This window comes from Panthera onca, chromosome C1 (genome assembly GCF_046562875.1).
Source record: "Panthera onca isolate mPanOnc1 chromosome C1, mPanOnc1 haplotype 2, whole genome shotgun sequence".
Classification (NCBI taxonomy): Eukaryota; Metazoa; Chordata; class Mammalia; order Carnivora; family Felidae; genus Panthera; species Panthera onca.
In genome coordinates, this window is record NC_138346.1 from 117,214,025 (window position 1) to 117,235,461 (window position 21,437).

The following is a 21,437-nucleotide window of genomic DNA, read 5'->3' on the forward strand; positions in this document are numbered from 1 at the left end:
CTTCCCATGTGGCAGGAAAGGATCCTTTAGATAGGTGTGTACAGCAGACTAGTGACTTACATTTTCTTGTACCAGTAGATAGTATTGAGGACTGTCACACCCTTCTGTAAGGGGGAGTCCAGGACTCAGCCGTTCAGTCTTCCATGTTTTACAGTCCATTTCCTTCAAAATTATTCACATTGAAACATTTCAAACTTACAGAAAAGTTGGAAGAATACAACTAACACCTGTATTCTGTTCATCTGAATTCAACAATTAACATTCATTTGCTTTTTCTGTCTACAGGCACCCATACCTGCATTCCTATTGCTTTAGTAAATGCAAGCCCACTTCGCGCCTAAATACTTCAGCATGTATTTCCTGATATTAAGGGCATTATCCTATACAACAATAATACAATTCAATTATCAAATCTAAGTACAATATTAATCCAGTAATGTTACCTAATATATGCTGCAGATATAATTTTCCCTTTGTTTAAAAAATGTTCTATCTATATAAACATGTATGTGTATACATACAGATGCATTTAACATCTGTGTCTATATCATGTAAATATGAGAGAAAGATTAAGGATTAAGAGTGTGTATTGTGGTACTGATATTTCCGCAGGATCTAATTAAAGTTCCTAAATTGCACTTCCATCCTTACTACCTGGAACTGTCCCCCAATGTCTTTGTTTTTGTTGTTTTTTTTTAAATTTAATTTTTAATTTTTTTAAATTGATATCCAAATTAGCATATAGTGCAACAATGATTTCAGGAGTAGATTCCTTAGTGCCCCTTCCCCATTTAGCCCATCCCCCCTCCCACAACCCCTCCGGTAACCCTCAGTATCTTCTCCATATTTATGAGTCTTATGTTTTGTCCCCCTCCCTGTTTTTGTATTTTTGTTTCCCTTCCCTTATGTGTTCATCTGTTTTGTCTCTTAAAGTCCTCATATGAGTAAAGTCATATGATTTTTGTCTTTCTCTAATTTCACTTAGCATAATACCCTCTAGTTCCATCCACATAGTAGCAAATGGCAAGATTTCATTCTTTTTGATTGCCAAGTAATACTCCATTGTATATATATACCACTTCTTCTTTATCCATTCATCCATCAATGGACATTTGGGCTCTTTCCATATTTTGGCTGCTATAAACATGGGGGTACATGTGTCCCTTTGAAACAGCACGCCCATATCCCATGGATAAATACCTAGTAGTGCAATTGCTGGGTTGTAGGGTAGTTCTATTTTTAGTTTTTTGAGGAACCTCCATACTGTTTTCCAGAATGGCTGCACCAGCTTTCATTCCCATGTTTTTGTTGTTTCTGATGGCATTCCATTTTTGAAGAGGACAGCCTAGTTATCTTGTTCAATATCCTACCTTCTGATCAAACAACATTTCTGAAAAGAACAACACATTAAGTATTTGTGTTTTCTAGAGCATCCTGTCCAGAAGTAAGCTGTCTAAGAACAAAGCAACAAAATGTGAATACTCTTACAGAGGAAATATGAAAGGAAATGCATCTGCCAGCAGGGTGAGCACTCTGTGTTGTGGCAGCAGTAACCTCCGCTCCGATCCAAAACTGTAGCGTCTGGTGTCTGTCTGAACAGCAACTGACTCATCTTTCAGTTCGCTTTCAATCCCCAGCACTGGCTGTGACCCTGTTTTGCCACCAGGGATTTACCACTGACTCGTGGTCAGAAGGGAAGGAAAACCCACCCACAGTAAACACTCCTAGAGCCAGGTGTGTGGGAAACCTGGCTGTGCTCCACGTCTGCGCATGTGCAGAAGCTACTACAAAATGCTTCCTCTCAGGGAGTCTTGTCTGTCATTTCCGTTGATGAAATGGTGCTGTTGTAGCTGTTTTTCTGGTTGAGATATTTAAAATTATGGGGGCTTTTTAGGAGAAATGAGGATGAGCTTCGCGTGTTTTAATTAAAATCCAAACTCCTTGCCATAGGTCTCTATGTCTCCATTCCCCATCAATATGGACACTGTTTTGTTTTGTTTTGTTTTTAATGTCTATTTTTGAGAGAGAGAGAGAGAGCACAGGCGGGCAAGGGGCAGAGAGAAAGGGAGACACAGAATCTGAGGCAGGCTCCAAGCTGTCAGCACAGAGCTCATCGTGGGGCTCAAACTCACGAACTGTGAGATCGTGACCTGAGCTAAAGTCAGACGCTTAACTGACTGAGCTACCCAGGCACCCTATATAGGTACTAGTTCTAACACCATTTATTGAACCTATTTCCTTCCCTCATTAACTATTTTTTATGAAAACCATTTGACCAAGTAGATGTCAATTTCAGGGCTCTCAGTTCAGCCTATTTGTGTACCCTGCTGCCACTAGCACATTGCCTCTCCTACCATAACTTCTCGTAAGTCCTAAATCAGGTAGCACAAGTCCTCTAGTTCTGCTCTTCTTTTTCAACAGCTCAATTCTGAAAAAATGTAAAACTCTATGTAACAGTCACACAGATTAAGATGTGCTGGCATTTCATTCCTCTCATTTCAGTGTAGGACACATGCCCTCCTATGCACTGGTTGACTCCCGTGGTCAAAGATTCTCTATCGGACCCTCTGGGAAGAATAAATCTGTTGTCTGCAGTCTGAGGAAGAGGCTAAGTGTCTACAACACTCAGCAGAGTCTGGATTTTTCCTGAACAAAAAAAATTTAGATCACTTTTCTGGCCTTTGATTTTAGGAACCGTTTACTATGAAATAAAGCCTTGTGTTATTTACACTTTTTCTTTCTAGGAACATAGGGGCCTATGGAAGATCTCTAATTGGCTAACCTGAGTGTGAGATCTGATGTTGCAAATTGGAGATTTAAGAAAAGACTTGACTTTTGGGGCGCCTGGGTGTCTCAGTTGATTAAGCGTCCAACTTCGGCTCAGGTCATGATCTCATGGTTCGTGGGTGCTGACAGCTCAGAGCCTGGAGCCTGCTTCAGATTCTGTGTCTCCCTTTCTCTCTGCCCCTCCACCTCTTGTGCGCTCTCTCTCTCTCAAATATAAATATGCATTAAAAAATTTAAAAAAAAAAGAGACAACTTTTTTTCTAAATATAAGAAGATGAAAGAGAGGCAAACATGCTGAGTGGAAAGAATAGTCTGGAATCAAAACACTAATGTTAGGATTTGGCACTGAATGTCAGATTTTGAGAAAGTGAGAGACTAGACTAGGAAAGAAAAAAAAAGATCTAGGAAAAAGAGATCTTTTCCTTAGTGGAAACAACAGATAATTAGGGTCCCTTTTATGACAGTGTTCATTTGCTAATATATAATTCTTCTTTTCCATCTTTGTAAATGTGATACTGTTGAGCTTAGTGTGTTATATGTTTTTCTGGAATGTATATGTTTATTATTTTTTAAGTAAGCTGTACACCCAACATGGGACTTGAACTCATGACCTTGAGATCGAGAGTGCCAGGCCCTACTGACTGTTAGTCAGGTGCCCCTGGAATGTATATTTTTAAAAAAAGACTATTATACTTCAAATATTCATCTGTGAACCTGCTAACCTCATACATGGCCCTATCTACTGTACATTGAGAGTAAAATGGGTCCCACTTGGGGATGTACCTGGGAAAGTGCAATTAAAATTAAGGAGAGGAGTTGTGAGGATATCAAGAATGATAGCTTTCCTTAATGTAGCAGTTTTCCTACTTCCTTCACACCTGATCTTCCCTTCCTTCCTCCCTCTCTTCCTCCCTTCAAAAGTTTAAGTAATTGCTACACTCACCCCGGGGCTCAAATTGACCTGGAGATCAAGAATCACATGCTCCTTCAACTGAGCCAGCCAGGGGCTTCCTTTCTTCTTTAAGTAAGGGCAAATGAAAAAAGTATTCAGTTGCACCCTTGGAATCCATAGAAATCCTGGCTAAGGAAGTTCAAGGCAAGATTGGGGATTGCCTACTCACTGGTAGCCTGACCAAGGTTGTCCGTCTGTTTACTTTGGCAAGGAGACTCAACTCACTTACACCAGACATGGGAAGACAGGGATCCAGATGAGGTTGATTTATGGTAACTTTAGGTCCTGAAATCTCATAGGCTTTCTTCCCTTCCTAACAGGAGGGAATGGCTGCCTTTCTTTCTGGCCAGGACTCTTTTGGGGCCCCTCGTGGACATGTCCGAGGTAGCAGCTGGCTTCTCCTATGTGTCTCTCCCAATCTGGTTGTTTCGAATGACCAGAAGTGACCCACGACATAACTCCCTGCCTGTGGGACCAAAAGGCTCTGGAGAGCAGTGCAAGCCACAGAGACTACAATCAGCGAGGTTGCTGATCATTCACTTGCTCCCTGGGTTTCAGGTAAAGAACAAAGTGCTATCTCTGTATCTTCTCTACAGGCTAAACTGAAAGAAGTGTGAGGTTCCAAAAGGGTCACGAAGAACCTTGCTGAGTTGACTCAAACTCCAGCCTGGCCTGGAAGGCCAGGCTTGAATGAGGCTGATTTTAGGATAAAAGCAAAGAAAAGGAGCAAAGGTAGCATAGCCCGAAGATGCTGAGACTAAAGTCTCAAATCTTAATCTCTGAATGAGCTCAGTGCCAAGACTTGAATCAGTTTCCCGCATTTATGAAGAGGGTTATTAACCCCAATTCAGCCGAAGGGCAGGAGTTTATCAGTGGTTCTTAATAGAGGGTCATCTTGCCCACCCCCGCCCCTTTTCCCACTAGGACATTTAGCAATGTCTAGAAACTTTGGATTATCACGACTTGAGGATGTGTTTGGCTTCTACTGGCATTGAGTACACAGAGGCCTGGGAAGCCCCAGCCTGCAGTGCACCAAAATGGCATAGAATTCATGGGAAACCCCTCCACAACGAAGAATTACCGTATCAGTGGTGCAATGTTGAGAACCCCTGGTGTAGATCAATGTCCCCACTTTATCTACAAGACAACACTAATTACCAACTTCATGGACATGGAGTCTGAGGAAATCTGGTGTCAGAACGAACTTAGAGTTTGGCCGGGGCACACGGGAGGATGTCGGCATCAACTAAGTTGGGAGAGCTGGCAGGGGCAGCAGGCTGTAGGGGAAGGACACGGAATCCAGTTCAGGGCAGCCGAGGCTTCCTTGAAAGCCGTCATCGCCTCTGTCGCTGCAAGTCCTTTGGGGGATGTTGGGGACTGCTGGGGCTCACGCTGAGGTGCCTCCCCTCCCGCCTCATCGCGGAGACCTTCTGTCCTCACGGGGCAGTCTGGAAAAGTCTGGGTTGTGGACAAAGGCTGGTTATATACTACGAAGTTGGGGAGGTAAAGACAAAAGGGAGGCCTCCAGAGGGACTTTGCTGTGCTAAAGAGGACTCCGGAGATACCTGAGGCCTTGCTATTGTCCAGCTAAGGTGGTTTTTCCCTATAGCAAAGCATTAGCATTAAGACCGTAGAGAGTTCCTGGGAAACGTTTTACTTGCCAGCCTCAAGTATCAGTCAATGGACTGCAGGTTATAAGGAGACTTAATTTCCTGCCATTTCCTTCTGCCTTTGTTCCCCGTATCACTGTGGAGAGGCGATGTTGGGGCTCCAGGAAACTGAGTCTCTAGGTTTCTAGACATTAGGCTATTGATAAGATTACCTTTTTCTTGTAATTTACTGAGATATTTGCAAACGGATGGAGACCCAAGTCCTGTATGACTGTGATCTCTATCAGCTGGCCATTTGTTTTCTTTCCTTTCCTTTGTCCTGGGGCAGCCAGGAGTGCCTGAGAAATGTCACACACATCCAATGAAGTGGGGTAGCTTGCACTCTGTCCTCAGTCCATCCCATGATCCCTCATCAGAAGGACGGCACCCCCCAAGGGTGGGTGAGCTCAACTCTAAGGGAGGCGCAATTAATCGGCGGGTGCAAGAAAACTAGCCTTGGCGATGCACTGGCTGGGACTTGGAGCTCTTCCCCACCTTGGCCTGGGCTAGATTCTCCATAAGGTCATGTTTTGGCCATGTCTCCCTTCAAGGAGGAATTCTCTTCATCCCTGGGTCCGCCAGCGTGTTGCAAGACGCAGATGCAGAAGCGGCTCCGAGGCCAGTCCCAAAGCTCCAGTGATGAAGGCCGGATGGTGGTGATGTCAGTCCCAGGGTCGCTTCTCAAACTCCGTGCCAACCACCCAGGTCCTCAGGCTGGCCGCAGGAGGCCCTCCTGCCTGCGCGCGCTCTCTCCCCTTGGGGTCCCCCTCTTCTCTCCTATCTCCGTGCCGCACATGGCTATCTCCGTTCCGCACTCTATTCCACACTACCGGGCAGCGTGTCCACACTTACACGCCACCCGCAGAGATGCAAATACCCACGGGGTTCTGGCTGAGCCCGCGCTCTTGCTGTCACCGCCCCCAAGGCGCGCTGCGGGCGGTGAATGACAGTCCCAGCCTCCGTGCCTCCCCTGGAGATGTGCTGGTCCGCCGAGCATCCTTGGTTCTCTTTGCGTGTAAACTGCTGATTGGGCGTTGGGAAGAGGTGCCCGGAGAAGATGCGGAGGAAGGGAGGGAGGTGAGTGGTGGGTGAAATCCACCCGCACAGGTGCCGGCTGCCGTTGTCCTCCAGTCGTCCCCTCTCCTGAAACAGGACAAACTTTTGTACGCCCTAGCCAACAGTGTTGTGCGGTAAATACATATTTCTCAACACATTTAGATATCGATTTTTTCCTGCCTTATTCTCTTTCCTCTTCTTGAACTCTAAATATATTAGAACTTTTGATATTGCCCTATATAGGTTGCTACAGTTCTGTATTTTTCAATTCTTTTTCTTTGTGCTTCAGGTAGGATTGATGAGGAACCATAACGCAAGCTGGGAGCCAAACACGAGCTAGCACAACTTCCCCCACCCCCAAGGTGGGGTATGTGTGATATTCCTCAGGCACTCCGGGCTGCCCAAGAACAAAAAAAAAAAGGGGGTGGGGGGGACAAACGGTTAACAGAAATCACAGTCATACAGGACATGCGTCTCCATCAGTTTACAAATGTCTTAGTAAATGACAAGAAAACAGCAATCTTATCAATAGCCTAATCTCCACAAACCTATAGTTTCCTGGAGCCCCTAATATCACCTTCCTCTGCTTAGTGATGTGGGAAACAAAGGCAAGAAGGAAATGGCAGGTAAAATTAAGTTTCTTTATAACCTGAGCCCAGTGAGGTAAATATAGAATATAACACTTCTCCAGGAACTCCTATTGTCCTAATGTTAATGCCCCTGGCATCTTAGGAGTCTTCTTGTAGCATATCAAAAGGCCTCCCTTTCGTCTTTACCTCCCCCAACTCAATAGCATATAACCAGTCTCTCTTTACAACCCCAGTGCTGCTCTTTCTTCCCAAGGGTCCTGTCCCCATGCTTTAATAAAGTCACTTTTTAAAAAATGTTTATTTTTGAGAGGGAGAGAGAACACCAGTGGGGACCAGGGCAGAGAAAGAGACAGAATCCAAAGCAGGCTCCAGGCTCTGAGCTGCCAGCACAGAGCCTGCTGTTGTTGCATCCACACGACTCCTGAAACAGAATGCTATGGGCACCACTGACAGTCACAGCAAAGTTTATTGCAATGAGAGGCAAGGCCGACCGATCAGGACCAACGCTCTTGATCAGAGTGCGGTCCCGAACAGCCAGCGTATAGAGTTTTTATAGCCCCAACCACATTGTCTTAGCATATGGGAACATAAAGGAACAAGTTCCAGGATGTGGGTGTTTATTCTAGACATTCTGTCGTTAAGGCGCAACCGGTTGACCTTCTCGACCCTGCATCTGGCACCACTTCTTCCAGTATCTCTTAATCCCTTGAGCAATGAAGTGTTACTTACAGAAGCAGAACAAAGCGGTTAAGCTACAGTTTAACCCTAAACTACAATTTAACCCTTACATTCCCCCCTTTGTCTTGTTAATGAATAAATCCCTTGATTCATTATTAGGGACTAAGGGGACATAATTGGATCTAATCATCATAATTTTTACTTCACCAACTTGTCTGCTGACATACTGTACTACCCAATTGATAATGCACTGGCCGATAGTTAACCCAAGAAGTAACAATAGCAGCGGCCCAGCTATGGCAGTGAGCAACAATATGAGCCAGGGGGACCAAGAGAACAAGCTTTGGTACCAAGTATTCTTGGCCTGTCTGTCCTGTTCTCTAGCTCTAAGGTTATCTCTGACCAGGCTGAGAGTGTCTCGGATTACTCCAGAATTATTGGCATAAAAACAGCATGTTTCCCCGAGGGCCATGCAAAGGCCTCCCTCCTTCATAAAGAGTAAATCAAGTCCTCTTCTGTTCTGCAATACAACCTCGGCTAAAGAATCTACCTGTTGTTCTAGCCGAGAGATTGAAGTTTCTAAGTAGCCTAGGTCTAGGTCTACTTGCTTGCTCAAGGTTTTGAAATTTTGGTCTCCTACGACGAGTCCAGCAGTTCTAACAGCTGTGGATCCCGCAATTCCTAGTCCCACCAGAAGTGGAATAAGGATTGGGGCTGCCCTTTTTGTCCTGGATTGTCCTTCTAATAGAAGTAAATGTTCTCTCCCTGCCTCTCCGCTCTATAGGTATATTTGCGGGAGAATATGAACTAGGATACAAATCTCTCAGGTGCCGACTCCAAAGTACGCAGCTGCAATGCAGGGGATAATTCCCGATGAGCAAGCAAACCAGGCTCCAGTAGGGGCTCAGTATGCTATATCTTGGGCGCTATCGGTATCTGAACTACTTGGAATGTACACTTCTGCACAAGAGTTTTTGTAAGGGGACGTCTGCCAATTATATTCTTGGGACACTATGCACCAACCCTGCCTTTGGAGGTCTCCTAGCATTAAAATTGGTCGCGAACCCCAAGGGTACAATGACATGCTTGGATTTTGCAATTTTATGACATGTTTTTCTATGTCTTGTCCAATGCTAGCATTTGTAGCCACTCCCACATAATATGGGGGTTTAGGGTTTAAACACAGCCAACAATCTTGTACAATCTCGGTGTGAGATGAATTCAGCCAGGCATACATAGAATTTACTACATCTAACCAATGCGTCTCAGGGGAGAATGGGTTTTGGAAATGACTTGTAGTTGGTAATTCTGACTTTGTGGGGGCACCCGATTGCAGGGTAGATTGGGAAGGGACAGTCAGAAGGAGCGGGGATAAAATCATGTCCTTGTTTGGCCTTATTGGATTGGGTGGAGTTCTTCTCTTAACCCTCTGTATAGTAAAGGAAGTGCCCTTATCAACTCCTGAAGCGTACATCCGGAGACCCCAAGTGTGTCCAGTGTCCCAAAAGGAGGGGAAAGTACTGGAACTAGGAACCTTTTTTAAACATACTTTTTGTTGGGTTACAGGTTCCTGGGGTCTCACATTGGGGTTTCGGGGTTCTAAGGAGAGTAATTAGGGGGTCAAGGCCCTGTCCTGCTAGCCAGGGGGCTAGCGTCTCACAACCCCACTTGGCGCAGTGGTACTGACCCTCTCCTTCACATTCATCTTTTTTACCTGCTGGGCAGCCGTACATCCCTGTTATACCTGCCAATTTTTGTTCTTGATCCCTGTATCCACATCCATAAGTAGTCATATAGGGGTTTTCTGGGACTGGAGGAACAAAACCCATTGGCTGTTTATAATTAGTAATTAAAGTTCCCTATGATTCACCCACTAGGTCACATAAGTCAAACAAAAAACAGGGCATAGTGGAGGAGGTATTAGACGCTACTACCTTTCCCGTGACTGTGTCCCTGAGTTCCCATCAGTATGGCCAAAAAGATAGGGGGTGCAATCTCATACAGTTTCCCAAGCTTATCATTATATAAACCCAGGCAATTATTATTATGCCCGCATTAGTCTTATCTTTAAAGGATCCTCTGGGTGCCTTTGGACCTTCCATTGCTGTTCGTTCTCTGGTTCCGTATCAGCCTGGGGTGTTTCTGCCCTCACGCAGTTTTCTTAACCTGAGAGTGATGAATCCAGGTTCGGACACCGTCTATCTTCACGGCTGTGGGTGTAGTCAGGATCACGGTGTGCGGTCTTTTCCAGCACGGCTCCAGGGTTTTAAGCTAGTGCCTCTTGACCCAGACTAAGTCTCCTGGTTGAAAGGGGTGGGGAAGAACAGGAGGATGAGTGAAGGCTTCTTTTAAGTCCCCGGTTATTTCCTTTTGTACATGTTGCAGGGCCATGAGTGAAGCCAGCAAGTGGTTCCTGTTCCAGCTGTTCCTTTACGTCGTCTCCTAGCCTCAGTAGGATAGGTGGAGGTCTGCCAAATAAAATTTCGTAAGGGGAAAATCCCTTGACAAATGGAGTACAACGCGCTAGCAAAAGGGCAAATGGCAAAACATCAACCCAATTTTCCCCCGTCTCAAGGGACAATTTGGTTAAGTTACAATTTGTAAGGTAACTTCAGGATCCTGAACCCACTTTTGTCCCGGTATCATACTTCCCCCTTTACTTGAAACCCACTCTAAATCTTTAGGAGTGTAACTGAGCTCTGACAGAAGCAAGGGCTCTATTAAGATCGGTAGCACCAAAGAACCTTTACTTTTTAGTTAGGGCAGCTTCTCGGGCTGCCACCTCAGCAAGGCGGTTTCCGACTGCCTCTAGGGAGTCGCCTTTTTGATGTCCTGGGCAGTGAATGATCGTGAGTCTCGCAGGCTCCCAGATGGCTGCTAGAAGGTCTAGAATTTCAGCTTTATTTTTTCAATATATGAAGTTTATTGTCAAATTGGTTTCCATACAACACCCAGTGCTCATCCCAAAAGGTGCCCTCCTCAATACCCATCACCCACCCTCCCCTCCCTCCCACCCCCCATCAACCCTCAGTTTGTTCTCAGTTTTTAAGAGTCTCTTATGCTTTGGCTCTCTTCCACTCTAACCTCTTTTTTTTTTTTTTCCTTCCCCTCCCCCATGGGTTTCTGTTAAGTTTCTCAGGATCCACATAAGAGTGAAAACATATGGTATCTGTCTTTCTCTGTATGGCTTATTTCACTTAGCATCACACTCTCCAGTTCCATCCACGTTGCTACAAAGGGCCATATTTCATTCTTTCTCATTGCCACGTAGTACTCCATTGTGTATATAAACCACAATTTCTTTATCCATTCATCAGTTGATGGACATTTAGGCTCATTCCATAATTTGGCTATTGTTGAGAGTGCTGCTATAAACATTGGGGTACAAGTGCCCCTATGCATCAGTACTCTTGTATCCCTTGGGTAAATTCTTAGCAATGTTATTGCTGGGTCATAGGGTAGGTCTATTTTTAATTTTTTGAGGAACCTCCACACTATTTTCCAGAGTGGCTGCACCAATTTGCATTCCCACCAACAGTGCAAGAGGGTTCCCGTTTCTCCACATCCTCTCCAGCATCTATAGTCTCCTGATTTATTCATTTTGGCCACTCTGACTGGCGTGAGGTGATATCTGAGTGTGGTTTTGATTTGTATTTCCCTGATAAGGAGCGACGTTGAGCATCTTTTCATGTGCCTGTTGGCCATCTGGATGTCTTCTTTAGAGAAGTGTCTATTCATGTTTTCTGCCCATTTCTTCACTGGGTTATTTGTTTTTTTGGGTGTGGAGTTTGGTGAGCTCTTTATAGATTTTGGATACTAGCCCTTTGTCCAATATGTCATTTGCAAATATCTTTTCCCATTCCGTTGGTTGCCTTTTCGTTTTGTTGATTGTTTCCTTTGCTGTGCAGAAGCTTTTTATCTTCATAAGGTCCCAGTAGTTCATTTTTGCTTTTAATTCCCTTACCTTTGGGGATGTGTCGAGTAAGAAATTGCTACAGCTGAGGTCAGAGAGGTCGTTTCCTGCTTTCTCCTCTAGGGTTTTGATGGTTTCCTGTCTCACATTCAGGTCCTTTATCCATTTTGAGTTTATTTTTGTGAATGGTGTGAGAAAGTGGTCTAGTTTCAACCTTCTGCATGTTGCTGTCCAGTTCTCCCAGCACCATTTGTTAAAGAGACTGTCTTTTTTCCATTGGATATTCTTTCCTGCTTTGTCAAAGATTAGTTGGCCATAGTTTGTGGGTCTAGTTCTGGGGTTTCTATTCTATTCCATTGGTTGATGTGTCTGTTTTTGTGCCAATACCATGCTGTCTTGATGATTACAGCTTTGTAGTAGAGGTTAAAGTCTGGGATTGTGATGCCTCCTGCTTTGGTCTTCTTCTTCAAAATTACTTTGGCTATTCGGGGCCTTTTGTGGTTCCATATGAATTTTAGGATTGCTTGTTCTAGCTTCAAGAATGCTGGTGCAATTTTGATTGGGAATGCATTGAATGTGAAGATAGCTTTGGGTAGTATTGACATTTTGACAATATTTATTCTTCCAATCCATGAGCACGGAATGTTTTTCCATTTCTTTTTTTTTTTTTTTAATTTTTTTGGTAACGTTTATTTATTTTTGAGACAGAGAGAGACAGCGCATGAACGGGGGAGGGGCAGAGAGAGAGGGAGACACAGAATCGGAAGCAGGCTCCAGGCTCTGAGCCATCAGCCCAGAGCCCGACGCAGGGCTCGAACTCACGGACCGTGAGATCGTGACCTGAGCTGAAGTCGGATGCTTAACCGACTGAGCCACCCAGGCGCCCGACCATTTCTTTATATCTTCTTCAATTTCCTTCATAAGCTTTCTATAGTTTTCAGCATACAGATCTTTCACATCTTTGGTTAGATTTATTCCTAGGTATTTTATGCTTCTTGGTGCAATTGTGAATGGGATCAGTTTCTTTATTTGTCTTTCTGTTGCTTCATTATTAGTGTATAAGAATGCAACTGATTTCTGGACATTGATTTTGTATCCTGCAACTTTGCTAAATTCATGTTATCAGTTCTAGCAGACTTCTGGTGGAGTCTATCGGATTTTCGATGTATAATATCATGTCATCTGCAAAAAGAGAAAACTTAACTTCATGTTTGCCAATTTTGATGCTTTTGATTTCCTTTTGTTGTCTGATTGCTGATGCTAGAACTTCCAACACTATGTGAAACAACAGCGGTGAGAGTGGACATCCCTGTCGTGTTCCTGATCTCAGGGAAAAAGCTCTCAGTTTTTCCCCCATTGAGGAGGATGTTAGCTGTGGGCTTTTCATAAATGGCTTTTATGATGTTTAAGTATGTTCCTTCTATCCCGACTTTCTTGAGGGTTTTTATTAAGAAAGGATGCTGAATTTTGTCAAATGCTTTTTCTGCATCGATTGACAGGATCATATGGTTCTTATCTTTTCTTTTATTAATGTGATGTATCACGTTGATTGATTTGCGAATGTTGAACCAGCCCTGTATCCCAGGAATGAATCCCACTTGATCATGGTGGATAATTCTTTTTATATGCTGTTGAATTCGATTTGCTAGTATCTTATTGAGAATTTTTGCATCTATATTCATCAGGGATATTGGCCTGTAGTTCTCTTTTTTTACTGGGTCTCTGTCTGGTTTAGGAATCAAAGTAATACTGGCTTCATAGAATGAGTCTGGAAGTTTTTCTTCCCTTTCTGTTTTTTGGAATAGCTTGAGAAGGATAGGTATTATCTCTGCTTTAAACATCTGGTAGAACTCCCCGGGAAGCCATCCGGTCCTGGACTCTTATTTGTTGGGAGATTTTTGATAACTGATTCAATTTCTTCACTGGTTATGGGTCTGTTCAAGCTTTCTATTTCCTCCTGATTGAGTTTTGGAAGCGTGTGGGTGTTTAGGAATTTGTCCATTTCTTCCCGGTTTTCCAGTTTGTTGGCATATAATTTTTCATAGTATTCCCTGATAATTGCTTGTATCTCTGAGGGATTGGTTGTAATAATTCCATTTTCATTCATGATTTTATCTATTTGGGTCATCTCCCTTTTCTTTTTGAGAAGCCTGGTTAGAGGTTTATCAATTTTGTTTATTTTTTCAAATAACCAATTCTTGGTTTCGTTGATCTGCTCTACAGTTTTTTTAGATTCTATATTGTTTATTTCTGCTCTGATCTTTATTATTTCTCTTCTTCTGCTGGGTTTAGGCTGTCTTTGCTGTTCTGCTTCTATTTCCTTTAGGTGTGCTGTTAGATTTTGTATTTGGGATTTTTCTTGTTTCTTGAGATAGGCCTGGATTGCAATGTATTTTCCTCTCAGGACTGCCTTCGCTGCATCCCAAAGCGTTTGGATTGTTGTATTTTCATTTTCATTTGTTTCCATATATTTTTTAATTTCTTCTCTGATTGCCTGGTTTACCCATTCATTCTTTAGTAGGGTGTTCTTTAACCTCCATGCTTTTGGAGGTTTTCCAGACTTTTTCCTGTAGTTGATTTCAAGCTTCATAGCATTGTGGTCTGAAAGTATGCATGGTATGACCTCAATTCTTGTGTACTTATGAAGGGCTGTTTTGTGACCCAGTATGTGATCTATCCTGGAGAATGTTCCATGTGCACTCGAGAAGAAAGTATATTCTGTTGCTCTGGGATGCAGAGTTCTAAATATATCTGTCAAGTCCATCTGATCCAATGTATCATTCAGGGCCCTTGTTTCTTTATTGACCGTGTGTCTAGATGATCTATCCATTGTTGTAAGTGGGGTATTAAAGAACTCTGCAACTACTACATTGTTATCAATAAGGCTGCTTATGTTTGTGAGTAATTGTTTTATATATTTGGGGGCTCCCGTAATTGGCGCATAGACATTTATAATTGTTAGCTCTTCCTGATGGATAGACCCTGTGATTATTATATAATGCCCTTCTTCATCTCTTGTTACAGCCTGTAATTTAAAGTCTAGTTTATCTGATATAAGTATGGCTACTCCAGCTTTATTTTGACTTCCAGTGGCATGATAAATAGTTCTCCATCCCCTCAATCTCAATCTGTCCTCAGGTCTAAAATGAGTCTCTTGTAGGCAGCAAATAGACGGGTCTTGTTTTTTTATCCATTCTGATACCCTATGTTTTTTGGTTGGCGCATTTAGTCCATTTACGTTCAGTGTTATCATAGAAAGATATGGGTTTAGAGTCATTGTGATCTCTGTAGGTTTCATGCTTGTAGCAATGTCTTTGGTACTTTGTCTCACAGGATCCCCGTTAGGATCTCTTGTAGGGCTGGTTTAGTGGTGACGAATTCCTTCAGTTTTTGTTTGTTTGGGAAGACCTTTATCTCTCCTTCTATTCTAAATGACAGATTTGCTGGATAAAGGATTCTCGACTGCATATTTTTTTTCTGTTCATCACATTGAAGATTTCCTGCCATTCCTTTCTGGCCTGCCAAATTTCAGTACAGAGATCCGTCACGAGTCCTATCAGTCTCCCTTTATATGTTAGAGCACATTTATCCCTTGCTGTTTTCAGAATTTTCTCTTTATCCTTGTATTTTGCCAGTTTCACTATGATATGTTGTGCAGACAATTGACTCAAGTTACATCTGAAGGGAGTTCTCTGTGCCTCTTGGATTTCAATGCCTTTTTCCTTCCCCAGATCCGGGAAGTTCTCACCTATTATTTCTTCAAGTACACCTTCAGCACCTTTCCCTCTCTCTTCCTCCTCTGGAATACCAACTATGCGTAGATTATTTCTCTTTAGTGCATCACTTAGTTCTCTAATTTTCCCCTCATACTCCTGGATTTTTTTATCTCTCTTTTTCTCAGTTTCTTCTTTTTCCATAATTTTATCTTCTAGTTCACCTATTCTCTCCTCTGCCTCTTCAATGCGAACCGTAGTTGTCTCCATTTTATTTTGCAGCTCATTGATAGCATTTTTTAGCTCCTCCTGGCTGTTCCTTAGTCCCTTGATCTCTGTAGCAAGAGATTCTCTGCTGTCCTTTATACTGTTTTCAAGCCCAGCGATTAATTTTATGACTATTATCCTAAATTCACTTTCTGTTATATTGTTTAAATCGTTTTTGATCAGTTTGTTAGCTGTTGCTATTTCTTGGAGATTCTTTTGAGGGGAATTCTTCTGTTTCGTCATTTTGGATAGTCCCTGGAGTGGTGCGGACCTGCAGGGCACTTCCCCTGTGCTGTGGTGTATAACTGGAGTTGGTGGGCGGGGCCGCAGTCAGACCTGATGTCTGCCCCCAGCCCACCGCTGGGGCCACAGTCAGACTGGTGTGTGCCTTCTCTTCCCCTCTCCTAGGGGCGGGATTCACTGTGGGGTGGAGTGGCCTGTCTGGGCTACTTGCACACTGCCAAGCTTGTGGTGCTGGGGATCTGGCATATTAGCTGGGGTGGATAGGCAAGGTGCACAGTCGCGGGAGGGGCAGGTTCAGCTCGCTTTTCCTTCGGAGATCCACTTCAGGAGGGGCCCTGTGGCTCCGGGAGGGAGTCAGACCCGCCGCTGGAGGGATGGATCCGCAGAAGCACAGCGTTGGGTGTTTGTGCGGTGCAAGCAAGTTCCCTGACAGGAACTGGTTCCCTTTGGGATTTGGGCTGGGGAATGGGCGAGGGAGATGGTGCTGGCGAGCGCCTTTGTTCCCCACCAAGCTGAGCTCTGTCATCAGGGGCTCAACAACTCTCCCTCCTGTTGTTTTTGTCCTCCAGCCCTCCCACTCTCCGAGCATAACCTTCCAGATGTTAAGTCCCGCTTGGTGTCAGAACACACTCCGTCCAGCCCGTCCACTTTTGCAAGCCAGACTCCGGGGCTCTACTTGGCCAGTGGACTGCCCCTCCGCTCCGGCTCCCTCCCACCAGTCCGTGTAGCGTGCACCGCCTCTCTGCCCCTCCTACCCTCTTCCGTGGGCCTCTCATCCTCGCTTGGCTCCGGAGAATCCATTCTGCTAGTCTTATGGCGGTTTTCTGGGTTATTTAGGCAGGTGTTGGTGGAATCTAAGTGATCAGCAGGACGCGGTGAACCCAGCGTCCTCCTATGCTGCCATCTTCCTCTCTCAAGATTTGTGCTTTTTTGGCTGACACTCGGTACCCCAGTTTTTGTAGAAGATTTAAGAGTCCCTTGGTGGTGCTCAGGCATTCTGAATGAGAGGGGGGCCGCCAGCAAGATATCATCAACATACTGCAACAGAGTTACCTGCGGTTTGGAGATTCGAAATGGTTCTAAATTCTGGTGCAAGGCTTCATTAAAAAGAGTAGGAGAATTTTTGAATCCCTAGGGGAGTCGCGTCCAAGTGAGCTGTCTGGCTTCTCCCTCTTCAGGATCGGTCCATTCAAATGCAAACAGTGGCTGGCTTTGTGGGGCCAGTGGGATGGCAAAGAAGGCATCTTTTAAGTCCAGAACTGTATAATACACCTGAGAAGGGGGAAGCAAACTAAGGAGAGTATAAGGGTTGGGTACAGTGGGATGAATGTCCATTACCCTGGCATTTACTGCTCTCAGATCCTGAACTGGCCAGAAATCAGATGAGTTAGGCTTCTGGACAGGAAGAATCGGAGTGTTCCACAGTGACTTGCATGGGATCAAAATGCCTGAGTCGCACAAACTCTTGATGTGAACGGCGATTCCCCGCCTAGCCTCCCGGGACATAGGATATTGTTTCAGTCTTACTGGAAGCACGGACACCTGAATTTCCACTATTATCAGAGCTTGATGAATCGCCAGCCCAGGTGGATTGGTCTCGGCCCATACCTAGGGGAAGTCTGCCTGGAGGCTTTTAAGGAGGGGATCGACTGTATGGACACTTTCATTGGGCACTGGAGTGAGCAGGCCCTCTTCCCCAAGTGGCACAGTCACCATGACTGTTGTTGGGCCATCCTGGCCAACTTTAACATGCATACCCCCTTTAGTGAATCTCAAAGAAGCCGTTAGTTTATGCAGTAGGTCCCTATCTAGTAATCCAGGGTAGGGGCATTCAGGCATGATTAAGAAAGAATGCGTAACAGTCTTACAGCCCAAATCCACTTTTTGTTCAGTGGTCCATTTACAAGTTGGAGACCCAGTCGCTCCCTGTACCAAGGTTGCTCCTCACCCGGTGGGGCCAGGATCTTGTTTTAGTATGGAAAAGGTTGCTCCAGTATCCGCCAAGAAAGTCTTAGGCTGGCCCTCTATATTAACAGTAACCAACGGCTCAGAAGGGGCCACCGAGCTGCGGCCCTGTCAGTGGGAATCAACTTCCATGATAGATGCCTGGGGTGACCGAGTTTTGCACTGGGCTAAGTTGGGCAATCTTTTTTCCAATGTCCCTCTTGCTTGCAATACACACATTGGTTTTTTCCTAGTGGTGCTCTAACCTTTTATTTGTCTTTTTTTTCTTGTCCAGACCGAAATTCTCTAGTCGCTTTGGGTCCCCTTCCCTTGCGGGCATCCAGGACAGCTGCTACCACCTTCATCATCTTTTTTGTTTGTCTTTCTTTCTGAGAATCCCTGTTGTTAAAGACTTTTGGGGCAATTTCAACTAGTTTAGATAAATTTTTTCCTTCAACCCCATCTAATTTTTTGTAATTTCTTTCGAATGTCTGAGGCTGCCTATGAGACAAAGGCCAGGTTTAATGCCCATCTAGTTTTAGGTGCCTCAGGGTCTACAGGGGTAAAGGTACGGTACGCCTCCATGAGCCTCTCTAAGAAGGCTGAGGGGCTCTCCTCAATTCCTTGAACTACTTTAGTTACCTTAGACATGTTTGTGGGCTGGTGGGCGGCCGCTTGGAGACCTCCCAGTAGAGTCTGGCGAAATAGGGTCAATGATCGCCTACCGTGAGGAAGGTTTGGGTCCCAATCTTCAGGGTGTGAGGAAGGAAAGACTTCCTTGAGTAAGGCGGGATCCTCAGTGGGTTGCCCATTTGGCCCCATCACCAGTTTCCGGGCCTCGTGACAGATCTTATCCCATTCCTCAGTAGTGAAGAGAACCTGCAAGAGCTGCTGGCAGTCATCCCAAGTTGGCTGATGGGTCACAAATATAGTTTCAAGGAGAGAAGTTAATGCTTGGGGTTCTTCTGAGAACAGGGGGTTTTGAAGCTTCCAATTATAAAGGTCGCTAGTGGAAAAGGGTACATAAGTCATAAAGGGTCGGACATCACCCTGCAGGGGTGGCCCTGGGCCGAAGGGGTAGGGCAGCGGGAGGGGGATGGAAGGAGGTTCCTGACCCGGTGTGAGACGGGCTCAGGGGAGTATCTCAACTTAGGCTTGCCTCCCGGTCTGAAGCATCCTGACCCGTATTCTCCGGGCGAGAACTATAGGGCAGCAGGGGGTAACTTTCTTCTTCTTCCTCCGGTGCAGATTGTAGAGGGGACGGCCACTTAGTCCCATCAAGACTCGGACTTTGAGCTTCAAGTGGACGGCCAGTGAGCGGCAAAGCCTGTACCTTAGGGAGGCGAGAGGGAAGGAATGGTTTTAGCCAATATGGAGGGTTTTCGATGAGGGTTCTCCATGCCTCAATATATGGGACTTGGTCTTTGTGCCTGGAATAGACAATAGCATGAATCTTATATACCAAAGTCAGGTCAAAGGACCTCTGCGGAGGCCATTTGACCTGAAAGCTGGTCCATTCTACCTCACAGAGAGTTCAAAGGACCAGCTTCTTGATGTGGAAGCTGAAAACGGGGGCAGCTCTCCTACAGTCCTGGAAATGGGTTAGTATGAGACTCAGAGGGGTGGGGGTACTCTGATTTTGACCCATGACAAAGATAGCCAAAACTGACAAGGACGCACAGACAGTCAACAGGAAGAAAACAATTAAGACACGAAGAGAACACAAGTTCGAGATCTCTAGGCCAGTAGGCCATGGCAGCCACCTGAAAATATGATCGTTTTTGACAAAAAAAAAAAAATCAACCCAAATGGGGTCCACCGGCGTCCTTGTAGGAGCCCTGACTCTGCGTCTATAGCTGGTACGGCAGACCCTCTTGAGTCATTCAAATGGCGCACCCCAAGAATTCCTTACCTCTCCCAATCCCAAGCCTCCTCCCAGGGGTCAGCGGAGCAATCCGAGGAAAGGGCCCTGTTTCAGACCTTTAACTTTCCTGGCCAATGCACCAAATGTTGCATCCACACGACTCTTGAAACAGAATGCTATGGGCACCAGTGACAGTCACAGCAAAGTTTATTGCAACGAGAGGCAAGGCCAACCAATCGGGACCAACACTCTTGATCAGAGTGCGGTCCCAAACAGCCAGCGTATAGTTTTTATAGCCCCAACCACATTGTCTTAGCATATGGGAACAACATAAAGGAACAAGTTCCAGGATGTGGGTGTTTATTCTAGACATTCTGTCATTAAGGCGCAACCGGTTGACCTTCTCGACCCTGCATCTGGCGCCACTTCTTCCCGTATCTCTTAATCCCTGGAGCAATGAAGTGTTACAGAAGCAGAAAAAAGTGGTTAAGCTACAGTTGAACCCTAAGCTACAATTTAACCCTTACAACGTGGGGCTTGAACTCACACACCACAGACCACGAGATCATGCCCTGAGCCAAAGTCTGACCCTTAACCGACTAAGCCGCCCCGGTGCCTCCTAAAATCACCTCTTTGCACCAAAGAGGTTCTCAAGAATCCGACCACCATTTCAAAACCTCATCAGGATGATTTCTGTTTCTCTCTCTTGAGATTCATTAAATTTTTGTCATTCCATTATGCAGTTAAATCCATCCAGTGATTGTTTTTTGAGAACTTTTTCCAATTTCAGAGTTTACATTTGGTCCTTCATTTACTATTTCTATTTTCTGGTAATATTTTCTAACTTTTCATTTATTAAGCTTATATTTTCCTTTACAATCTTGAGATAGTTATTTATAATTGTGACTTACTATTTCTTGCCTCCTGTTTTCAACATTTGGGTGATCTCTAGGTCAGTCTCCTATGATTGTCTTTTCTTGAGTATGGGTAGAGTAGTAACAGTGTCGTTCATTAGAGTATTTGGGGTTGTATTGTGGATATCATGAATGGTACACTAGAGATTCTAGATTGTTACGTATTAGAAAAGCACTGGATTTATATAAAAGCAGGCCTGGTTCATATCAAACTGTAGACTCTCTCCCTTGCAATGGATGACAGATGAAATTTCAGTTGTCACTTTAGCTTTAGTTGAACTACTTGGAGTCTGCCTGACACACATTATGCAGGAGTCAGCCAGAAACGTGGGCAGAATTTTTTACACACAACTTAGAGCTTCTCTTCAGTGGCTTCCCCCCCCCCACCCCCCACCCTGGGATTCCACCCCACCTCTTGATTTTTCAAGTGCTATGCTTACCCAAACATTGTCCTCTAATCCAGTAAGACAGTTTGGTTTTGTGCTGGAATTTAGCTGATCCAAGTGTTATGCCCAGAATTCGTGATCCCCAAAGACCACCAGGGAGCCGAGTCCGATGCAAAAGCAAAAGAGCCTTTATTCGAGCTAGCTCGAGCTCAATCCCCTACCTGCACCAATGCAGCGGTGAGATACCAGGGAGAGAGCGAGTTTCAAAAGGACAAAGGTTTTATTGGGGCCTAGGGGCAGTTGGTGAGGTAATGGCTGTGGCCTCAGCTGATTGGCTGGGGAAGGGTCGGAGTCCTGTTACGCAGGTCGCTGGGCGTGTTTTGACCAGGAAGTTTGAACGGGTGAGCGGGAGGTTACTCAAGGGGTGGAGGCGTGGCCTAGGTGAAGGACACAGAACAAGACGGAGTCAGCCGGCGTAGGC

At 44.9% G+C, this 21,437-nt stretch overlaps 1 long non-coding RNA gene across 1 annotated transcript; it reads right to left on the bottom strand.

Moving 5' to 3' along the window:
* Positions 1-7,515: 7,515 nt before the first annotated feature.
* On the bottom strand, positions 7,516-21,381 carry LOC144617197 (uncharacterized). Its single transcript, XR_013557390.2, has 3 exons — positions 21,011-21,381; positions 18,518-20,104; positions 7,516-10,180 (listed from the first exon to the last, which is right to left on the bottom strand). It is a non-coding gene; the product is annotated as an uncharacterized LOC144617197 (long non-coding RNA).
* Positions 21,382-21,437: the final 56 nt, after the last annotated feature.